Source organism: Capricornis sumatraensis, chromosome 8 (assembly GCF_032405125.1).
Source record: "Capricornis sumatraensis isolate serow.1 chromosome 8, serow.2, whole genome shotgun sequence".
Classification (NCBI taxonomy): Eukaryota; Metazoa; Chordata; class Mammalia; order Artiodactyla; family Bovidae; genus Capricornis; species Capricornis sumatraensis.
In genome coordinates this window covers 65,210,261-65,220,315 of record NC_091076.1, presented here as the reverse complement: position 1 = coordinate 65,220,315, position 10,055 = coordinate 65,210,261, and positions in this window count along the sequence as shown.

Below are 10,055 nucleotides of genomic sequence, written 5' to 3'. Positions count from 1 at the left end.
AAGCATCACTAAAATATTAAAATAAATACTTAGGAAGCATCCAGTGAGAAAAACTCAGCAATGACCAGGAGATGTCTTAATAGCTGCCATAGGGGCTTGCTAGGTGGCTCAGACAGTAAAGAATCCACCTGCAATGCAGGAGACCTGGGTTCCATCCCTGGGTCAGGAAGACCCCCTGGAGGAGGAAATGGCTACCCACTCCAGTAATCTTGCCTGGAGAATCCCATGAACAGAGGAGTCTGATGGGCTACAGTCCATGGGGTCACAAAGAGTTGGACACGACTGAGCAACTAACACTTTTCACAGAGGATTTAGCATTGTGCCTGCATTTCATAGTACCTCTGTGTTGAGGCTTGGAGCAGGCTGCCCCATGACATGCCACAGTGGTATGCTGATTGTTTGGGGTTAAAGTTACTGGAGAAAGAGCTGGTGAGGGAAAGATTGATATTAAAACAATAACACTCTGACCTCCCCCTTCATTCCCCCCAAAAGTAGAAAATAAATCAACCATGTGAAACGATCCCCCTATGCCAGGAGTATAGAGAGTATTCTTATCACCAGCTAAGGGATTCAAGGCTAAGAAAGGCAAATAAACAGACTCTCTTCCCTCATGAGTCTACTACCCCAAGCACAAACCCCTTTCTAAAATCTTCATAAATAATTCTGTATCTAAGAATGTTATATGAACAGACTGCTTTGGTCACTTGGTCTGGGTGGGGTTAGGGCATAGGGGTAGAATTTCTATGACCTCTGTGTATATTAATTTTTTCCTTTTTTTAATTTAAAAATATATATTTATTTATCTAACTGTGCAGTGTGTTAGCTGGGCATGCAGGATCTTCTATTCTTTCAACAGCTGTGCTGGGTCTTCGTTGCTTCCTGGGCTTTCCTCTAGTTGTGGCGAGCAGGGGCTGCTCTCGTCACGGTGTGCAGGCCTCTCATTGCAGCGGCTTCTCGTGTTGCACAGCACAGGCTCAATAGTTGTAGCACGTGGGCATGGTTGTTTCATGGCATGCAGGAGCTTCCTGGATCGGGGCTCAAACCCTTGTCCCTGGCATTGACAGGCAGATTCTTTACCACTGAGCCACCAAAGAAGTCCCGGCACGCAGGATCTCTAGTCACAGCATTTGAGCTCTTAGTTGTTGCATGAGGGATCTAGTTCCCTGACCTGGGCTTGGACATGGGGCCCTGCCTTGGGAGGGTAGAGTCTTAGCCACTGGACCACCAAGGAAGTCCCTGTCTTGTTCATTTGTCTTATGTTAATCTACAGCTAAAATAACTGAAGACAGGTAGTGGGGGGATATTTCACACCCTTCAACTTCCCTTCCCTAGGAGGAAACTAAGCTTCGGAAAGATTAAGCAACAGTGCTTGATCATATGCCAGGCACTGAGAATTTACTAGTGGTTTAATAGCTACTGCTTGCTGACACTTAGATTGTGTACCAAACACATGGAACACGCCATCTAATCTTTACAACCACCATTGAGAGATGGATATAATAATGGTTATTTCCATTTCATACAAGAAAGAGCAGTTAAACTGCCCAAATCATATTTGAGTGCCTGAACGTTGTCGAATTTGGCTCTGAAACCCACACGAGTACATGGGCATCTCCTCAAAGCTCAGTCTGATAGACGTAATGGTCATTTCTGGATAGCATTTTAAGAAATGGGTGAGTGCTCTTCCTGTAATCCAATCACAGTCTCCACCCATTTCCAGGCAAGAGCACTGGAGTGGGTTGCCATTCCCTTCTCCAGTGCATGAAAGTGAAAAGTGAAAGTGAAGTCACTCAGTCGTGTCCAACTCTTAGCGACCCCATGGACTGCAGGCCACCAGGCTCCTCCGCCCATGGGATTTTCCAGGCAAGAGTACTGGAGTGGGTTGCCATTGCCTTCTGGCAACATTGAACAGGTTTCCTAAATGATTTCCAAATTCCCTAAAGCTGAGAGGGGCCTAGGTTCTGGAATTTTAACAACCACACCAGGTGATTCCTCTCGGGAAAATTTGGACAACACTGTTTAGGTATCTTTGGATCAACAAAGGTTTGTTTTACAGACCTCTTGAGTTGTGTGCCTGCCAACATCCATCCTTCAGGGAAGGCACAAGCCCCAATGCCAGCTTCTCAGCGTGACCTGTGAGGAAATGAGGGAAGAAGAATGCTTCTGTCCTAATCACGTGCCTCTGTTCTGAGTTCACTAAAATGTCTACCCTCCACGTCCACCTCCATATTTTATGGAGTTTGGGAAAGAGCTTCTTTTTGGTTGTCGTCGTTTTGCTCTACTTGATAAGATATTTTCATTTATTTATAAGTTAAAAATAAATAAATATTTACTTATGTGCTCTGGGCTTTCTCTAGCTGTGGTGAGTAGGGGGTACTCTTCCTTGCAGTGTGCAGGCTTCTCATTGCTGTGTCTTCTCTTACCACGGAGCACAGGCTGCAGCCCAGGCTTCAGTACTTCTCGTGCATGGGCTTAGTTGCTCTGAGGCCTGAGAAATCTTCCTGAACCCATGTACCCTGCCTTGGTAGGTAGATCCTTATCCAGGGAAGTCCTGGTGAAGAGTTCCTGTATTTTTTACATCATCTTCTTCCCCTATAGGGGTAAATTCAGGCAGATTTGGCCAAGGAATCAACTGGAACATCAGAGACTCTGCTACACCAAGAGTTGCTCCTTCCTAGGCTGTAAATGTGGACAAGGTCTCAATGGGAGACTGCAGTGTGGAAAGAGACCTCCAGAACAACCAACCCCAACAGGATGCAAAATGCAGTGTATACTATGATTACAACTCTGCTGAAATATATCTGCCGATGGACTAACACTGGAAATGAATAAGCAAGAATGAAAGCAACTGTGTGATACGGTGGTCGGAACAGAGATGAGTTTTCTTTTGTTATTCTCTGCTTTTCGATCTTTCTGTAATGTCATTAGTGAGGGCTTCCCAGATGGCATTAAAGGTAAAGAACCTGCCTGCCAATGCAGGAGACAAAAAAGAGGTGGGTTCAATCCCTGGACAGAGAAGCCTGGCAGCTACAGCCCATAGGGTCATAGAGAGTCAGACATGACTGAAGAGACTTAGCATGCATGCACACACGCATGCAAGATATATACATGGGGCTTCCCAGGTGAGCAGTGGTAAAAGAACCCACCTGCCAACGCAGGAGACACAGGAGACATGGGTTCGATCCCTGGGTTGGGAAGATCTCCTGGAGGAGGAAATGGCAACCCACACCAGTATTCTTGCCCGAAATTTTCTGTGGACAGAGGAGCCTGGCAGGATACAGTCCATGGAGTCACAAAGAGCCGGACATGACTGAGCACTCGAGCACAGCATATATATATATACATCCTTCCCCCACCCCCGATCAAGGGACTCGAAAGAAGATGGATTGGAATTTTACATAAAGTCACCAGGAAACCCCTCCAAGTTTGCAGTATGAGAAGCCAAGATGTAGCCGTCTCAGAGGGGATTTGCCATTTCATGTTAGGAGTCCCTGATCTTGGACAGGTCAGGAATATGGCCTGAGTCTGATCCTGAGCTTTGCAGAAAAAGAAATTCAGGTTTCTCCAGAATGATCAGGAGGCTCTGGGAGAGCTGACAGATATTGAACATAGGAAACAGTAGAGACTACTCAGCTGTTTTTCCTTTCAGCGGCAGCCAATGCTTTCTAGAGATGACAGCTTGACAGAGGATCCTGATAGCAAACTTGAGTATTCTCACCTCTGGGGAGTATCTTCAGAGTATTTCTATGCTCTCAGAGTTGAGATGATTAAATCAAGGATTCTCTTTAAATGCTTTATACCTTGACAGCTTGGATACCTTGACATGTGCTTTTAAGAAAATTAAATTCTCTGTGCCTCAGTTGTACCATCTATGAAACTGGAATAATGTGTATATGATATATCTCATAGAGTTGTAAGAAAGTATGCCAAGCCTTAGCAAATAGTAGCTGGTTGTATCAATAATAACATCTCAGTAAACAGTAACAAATGGTTATTGTAAATCTTGTGCTTATTTCAAATTGAAGCCTCTTGAAGATAATTTGATGTTCAACCTCTCCAAAACCTTGGGCAAAACTGGGGCAGCTCAGCTTCATAAGAAATCTAGTTTACCACTCTACTCTTCCTCTTTCCTTACATGGGTTTCTCCATGGCAGAGTCTCTCTTCAAAAAAAAAAAAAAAATTCATATCTGGAATTCCCTGGCAGTCCAGTGGTTAGGAGTCCATTGCACATGACAGGAGTGCAATCCCTGGTCAGGGAACTAAGATCCCACAAGCCACACAGCATGGCCAAAAAAAAATTTTTTTAAGAGTCCTATTGATGTGAAAAGAAGAGAAGCAAAAAACAAAGGAGAAAAGGAAAGATATAAGCATCTGAATGCAGAGTTCCCAAGAATAGCAAGGAGAGATAAGAAAGCCTTCCTCAGCGATCAATGCAAAGAAATAGAGTAAAAGAACAGAATGGGAAAGACTAGAGATCTCTTCAAGAAAATTAGAGATACCAAGGGAACATTTCATGGAAAGATGGGCTCAATAAAGGACAGAAATGGTATGGACCTAACAGAAGCAGAAGATATTAAGAAGAGGCGGCAAGAATACACAGTGGAACTGTACAAAAAAGATCTTCATGACCAAGATAATCAAGATGGTGTGATCACTCACCTGGAGCCAGAGATCCTGGAATGTGAAGTCAAGTGGGCCTTAGAAAGCATCACTGCGAACAAAGCTAGTGGAGGTGATGGAATTCCAGTTGAGTTATTTCAGATCCTTGAAGATGATGCTGTGAAAGTGCTATACTCAATATCCCAGCAAATTTGGAAAACTCAGCAGTGGCCACAGGACTGGAAAAGGTCAGTTTTCATTCCAATCCCAAAGAAAGGCAATGCCAAAGAATGCTCAAACTACCACACAATTGCACTCATCTCACAGGCTAGTAAAGTAATGCTCAAAATTCTCCAAGCCAGGCTTCAGCAATACATGAACTGTGAACTTCCAGATGTTCAACCTGGTTTTAGAAAAGGCAGAGGAATCAGAGATCAAATTGCCAACATCTGATGGATCATGGAAGAAGAAAGAGAGTTCCAGAAAAACATCTATTTCTGCTTTATTGACTATGCCAAAGCCTTTGACTGTGTGGATCACAATAAACTGTGGACAATTCTGAGAGAGATGGGAATACCAGACCACCTGACCTGCCTCTTGAGAAACCTATATGCAGGTCAGGAAGCAACAGTTAGAACTGGACATGGAACAACAGACTGGTTCCAAATAGGAAAAGGGGTACGTCAAGGCTATATATTGTCACCCTGCTTATTTAACTTCTATGCAGAGTACATCATGAGAAATGCTGGGCTGGAAGAAGCACAAGTTGGAATCAAGATTGCTGGGAGAAATATCAATAACCTCAGATATGCAGATGACACCACCCTTCTGGCAGAAAGTGAAGAGGAACTAAAAAGCCTCTTGATAAAAGTGAGAGAGGAGAGTGAAAAAGTTGGCTTAAAGCTCAACATTCAGAAAACAAAGATCATGGCATCTGGTCCCATCACTTCCTGGGAAAGAGATGGAGAAACAGTGGAAACAGTGTCAGACTTTCTTGTTTCGGGCTCCAAAATCACTGCAGATGGTGACTGCAGCCATGAAACTAAAAGACGCTTACTCCTTGGAAGAAAAGTTATGACCAACCTAGATAGCATATTCAAAAGCAGAGACATTACTTTGCTAACAAAGGTCCATCTAGTCAAGGCTATGGTTTTTCCAGTGGTCATGTATGGATGTGAGAGTTGGACTGTGAAGAAGGCTGAGCACCAAAGAATTGATGCTTTTGAACTGTGGTGTTGGAGAAGACTCTTGAGAGTGCCTCGGACTGCTAGGAGATCCAACCAGTCCATTCTAAAGGAGATCAGTCCTGGGTGTTCTTTGGAAGGACTGATACTAAAGCTGAAACTCCAATAGTTTGGCCATCTCACGCGAAAAGTTGACTCATTGGAAAAGACCCTGATGCTGGGAGGGATTGGGGGCAGGAGGAGAAGGGGACAACAGAGGATGAGATGGCTGGATGGCATCACCGACTCGATGGACATGAGTGTGAATGAACTCTTGGAGTTGGTGATGGACAGGGAGGCCTTGTGTGTTGCAATTCATGAGGTCGCAAAGAGTCGGACACGACTGAGCAACTGAACTGAATTGAACTGAACTGATTGATGTTTAGAAGTATCCTGTCTTTTCTTTTCTCTGGGATAGTACCCAACATCAATTTCAAGTGACCAGAATATTTTTTTATTTATATATAATGTTAAGGTTGCATAATTCATTTTCCTATCTGTAATTCTCCAAGTTACATTCTCCCTCTGAGGTTCTGGGTTAGGGTAATGGATCCTGGTTTTACTCTGCATACAGTCAGCATAATCTGAGCCACCTGTTTCTGAGAGGCCAACACCTCTTTTGTCATCAAAACCTGATGTCAGCATTTTGTTCTCTTGTTTAAGGCAACAGATCTGTATGTGTTTACATACAATGATCTGGGGATTTTCTAAGCACTCACCGGCTTCCCCAGCGGCTCAGATGGTGAAGAATCAGTGTGCAATGCAGGAGACCTGGGTTCGATCCCTGGGTCCGAAAGACCTCCTAGAGAAGGTAATAGCAACCCGCTCCAGTATTCTTGCCTGGAGAATTCCATGGACAAAGGTACCTGGTTGGGCTGTAGTCCATAGGGCCACAAAGAACTGGACACGGCTGAGCAACTATAACACCCTCACTTCACTTTGGCAAAGATGGACACTTCTTTGTCCATCAGAACCAGTATGAATAAAGTGAATCTTTTATCGAGGGCTTTTTGATCCAGTCATCTCATATCTGGGGACCCATACGTATACCAAGGAAAGCAAAACTCATATGCCTGAGTAGAATATATGCTTGGCTTGATTTTAAAGTGTAAGACTGCTAGTCACCCAAATTATTAGGAGGATGATTATTGTATAATCTGAGATATCACACGACCATTGAAAATGAGCATTGTGAAGATGGTGCTACAACACAGGGAAATGCCAGCATTAGTCAGCTACTGCTGTCAAGCAAACAAACTTAGAATCTCAGTCATACAGGAAACCTTTATTTCTTCTGCATTTGCAGGTCAGTTGGATTTTGGCTGATCCAGGCCAGATCAGTGGAACTTGGCTGATCAGTTGAGTCGACATCGCTCATTCCTCCATGACTGGTGGGCTGCTCAAGACATCGTCTTTACAAGATAGTAGCAGAAGCTCAGGAGAGTAGGCCTAATGCTGAAATGGGCAGAGCCTCTGTACACGTCACAACTACTAACATCTCATTGGCCGAATAAAGCCCTATGGACAAGTCCACATCAAGGGGGTGGGAAACACACTCCACCTCTAGTGTCAGGAACTATACGTGGTGTAGATCTAGGGAGTGAGGAAGCCTTGAGACGAATAATACAAGCTACAACAGTGCCTCACAAAAAGTTTACATGGAAAACACGCACACACGTGATATGAAGTTGATTGTCTAACTTCATAGTAACTATGTAAAAATATTTTTTGCAAGTCAACAAAGAATAGAGATAAATAAGCGAAATTGAAAAAAAAATTTGCCTAGATAGCAAATTAATAAGAACCTTTTATTTTGCACTTCTCCAGTCCTCAAAGTTACATAATAGAATTACCTTTTTTTAATTGGAGTGTAGTCGACTTACAATGTGTGTTCATTACTTTTCTCTATTAAAGTAAGTTTTAGAAGCTTCTTATAGCAGGCATATTATTTGACCAAATGAACTGTTTTACCTATTATATTAAGGGTCTGTAGAAAAATGTAGACTTCTAAGTACATTCAAGTTAGCCATTTGTTCTTAGTCCCCGTCAATTCCTAATTTCAAACTCAAATCTAACAAACTTCCATCAACATGGACCTTTGCCTAAAAACGGTTTAAATTCCTTTATTCTCTTAAATTCTTCATTATGGCAGTATTATTCTCCACACTGACCTCTTTGAAGTCTCCAAAATCAGATATTCATTCTATTGACTAGAAGCATTGTTCCAGTAGATTCTGATTTTCTGAAAGGAGCAAGTCCATTCAGTAAATAATTAATGAGCACCTGCCATATTCAAGGCACTCTACTAGTTACTTTTGGGGGAACTAAACAGGTGTAAGTGCCATCCTTACTCTCAAGGGGCTCACAATCTAATGAGAAAAGAAAAGTGTACCTATACATTTAGGGACAGAAAGAACAGACCAGAAGAAGGAAGCGTGCATGAGTCCTCAGCCCTGGCGGCATAGTGGAGTCATTTGGACAACTTTTATGAAGTGTCCAAGCCCATGCCTAGAGATGCTGATGTAATTGGTCTGATGTCTGACTTGATGACTGTTTTGGTTTATTTTTAATATTTATTTATTTCTATGTTTTTATTTAGTTGGCTGCACCTTGTCTCACTTGTGGCGTGCAGTATCTTCAGTTGCAGCATGTGAACTCTTAGTTTCAGCATGTAGTAGGATCTAGTTCCCTGACCAGGGATGATCGAACCTCGGCTCCCTGCATTGGGAGCGCTTGAGTCTTATCCACTGGACCACCAAGGAAGTACCTGATATTTTTAAAAACTCCTCAGAGGGTTATAAAGAGCAGCCAGGATTGAGAACCCCTAGATTAGGCCTTCTACTTTAAGTTTGACCGAACTCTCTGCATAGTACTGACAAAGACTCTCAAATGCAATCCTTAAAGCAATTGATTCGTTTTTAAAATAAATTATTTTATCAAAAATTATACAGTGTATGCAAATAGTTTAAAGTCCAGAAAGTCAAATGGCCCTGAGGCTTACGACTAAACTTTAGCAGTCCCCATTCTCTCCACACCCCAGTTCTTCCTGCATTTTTGACTCTTTAAATTATTTGTAGAGAATTCACACACCTTCAGTTCTCCAAATGTTAACATACTGGTATCTCTTGCTTCATCAAAAACGAATTAACTGGGACTTCCCTGGTGGTTCAGTAGTTAAGAACCTGCCTTTCAGGAAATGTGGGTTCGATCCCTGGTTTGGGAACTAAGATCACACATTCTTTGGGGCAACTAAGTCTTCGCCCTGCAACTACTGAGCCCGTGGGCCACAAGTAGAGAGTCCATTGCGCTGCAGTGAAGGATTCTGCATGATGCAACTAAGAACCGATGCAGCCAAAAATAAACCCAAAAAACGAAAACAGAAAACTAACTAATTGTGGAATTTTTTTTTCTCCCACTTAAAAGTACCCTGAAGCCCCCAAGGAAAGGCAAACAGAAGTAGGTAGTTGGAGCAACAGGAGGCAGAGGAAGCTTCTGTTCAATCCAGGGAAAGGAGAGCTGACAACTGTCAGGTTCAGGCTGGCTGCGTTGGTGACCCAAGCAGTTCAGAGAGGCAGCTAAGAGCACTTTTCTAAGCCCCACCCACCTGCTTTCCTGCCTCTTGGAAAGCTGATGGGCTTTATCTGAAATAATAGCCAAAAGCATATATCCACACTTTCTCCTGGACTTACGCTTGGAGAGCATCCTACTCCACCTCCAAAATAAGCCAGTGAGGCGGGGGTGGGTTAGAAACACTGGAAGATGGACTTAAAACGAAGGATGCATTAGATGAGTAAGTTAAGAGTGTTATCCTGGGAAGCCCTAAAAATTAGTTTGGCTTGAAGACTTCAGGGACGCCCTGGAGATACATTAGCAGGGATGTCACAAAATCAGTTCTGTATGTAAGGAGCACCTCTGTGACTGGTGGCTTCCCTGGTGGCTCAGGTGATAAAAGCGTTTGCTTGCAATGCGGGAGAAACGGTTTCGATCCCTGGGTTGGGAAGATCCCCTGGAGAAAGAAATGGCAACCCACTGCAGTTCTCTTGCCTGGAAAATTCCATGGATGGAGGAGTCTCGTAGGCTACAGTCCATGGGGTCGTAAAGAGTCGGACACGACTGAGCGACTTCACTTTCACTTTCACTTTTCTGTGGCTGGACAAGATGAAACCCGGATTGGATTAGAAAACTCAGAGGCAAAGGACCCATCATAAGTCCCAGGGACGAGGTGGAGGGGA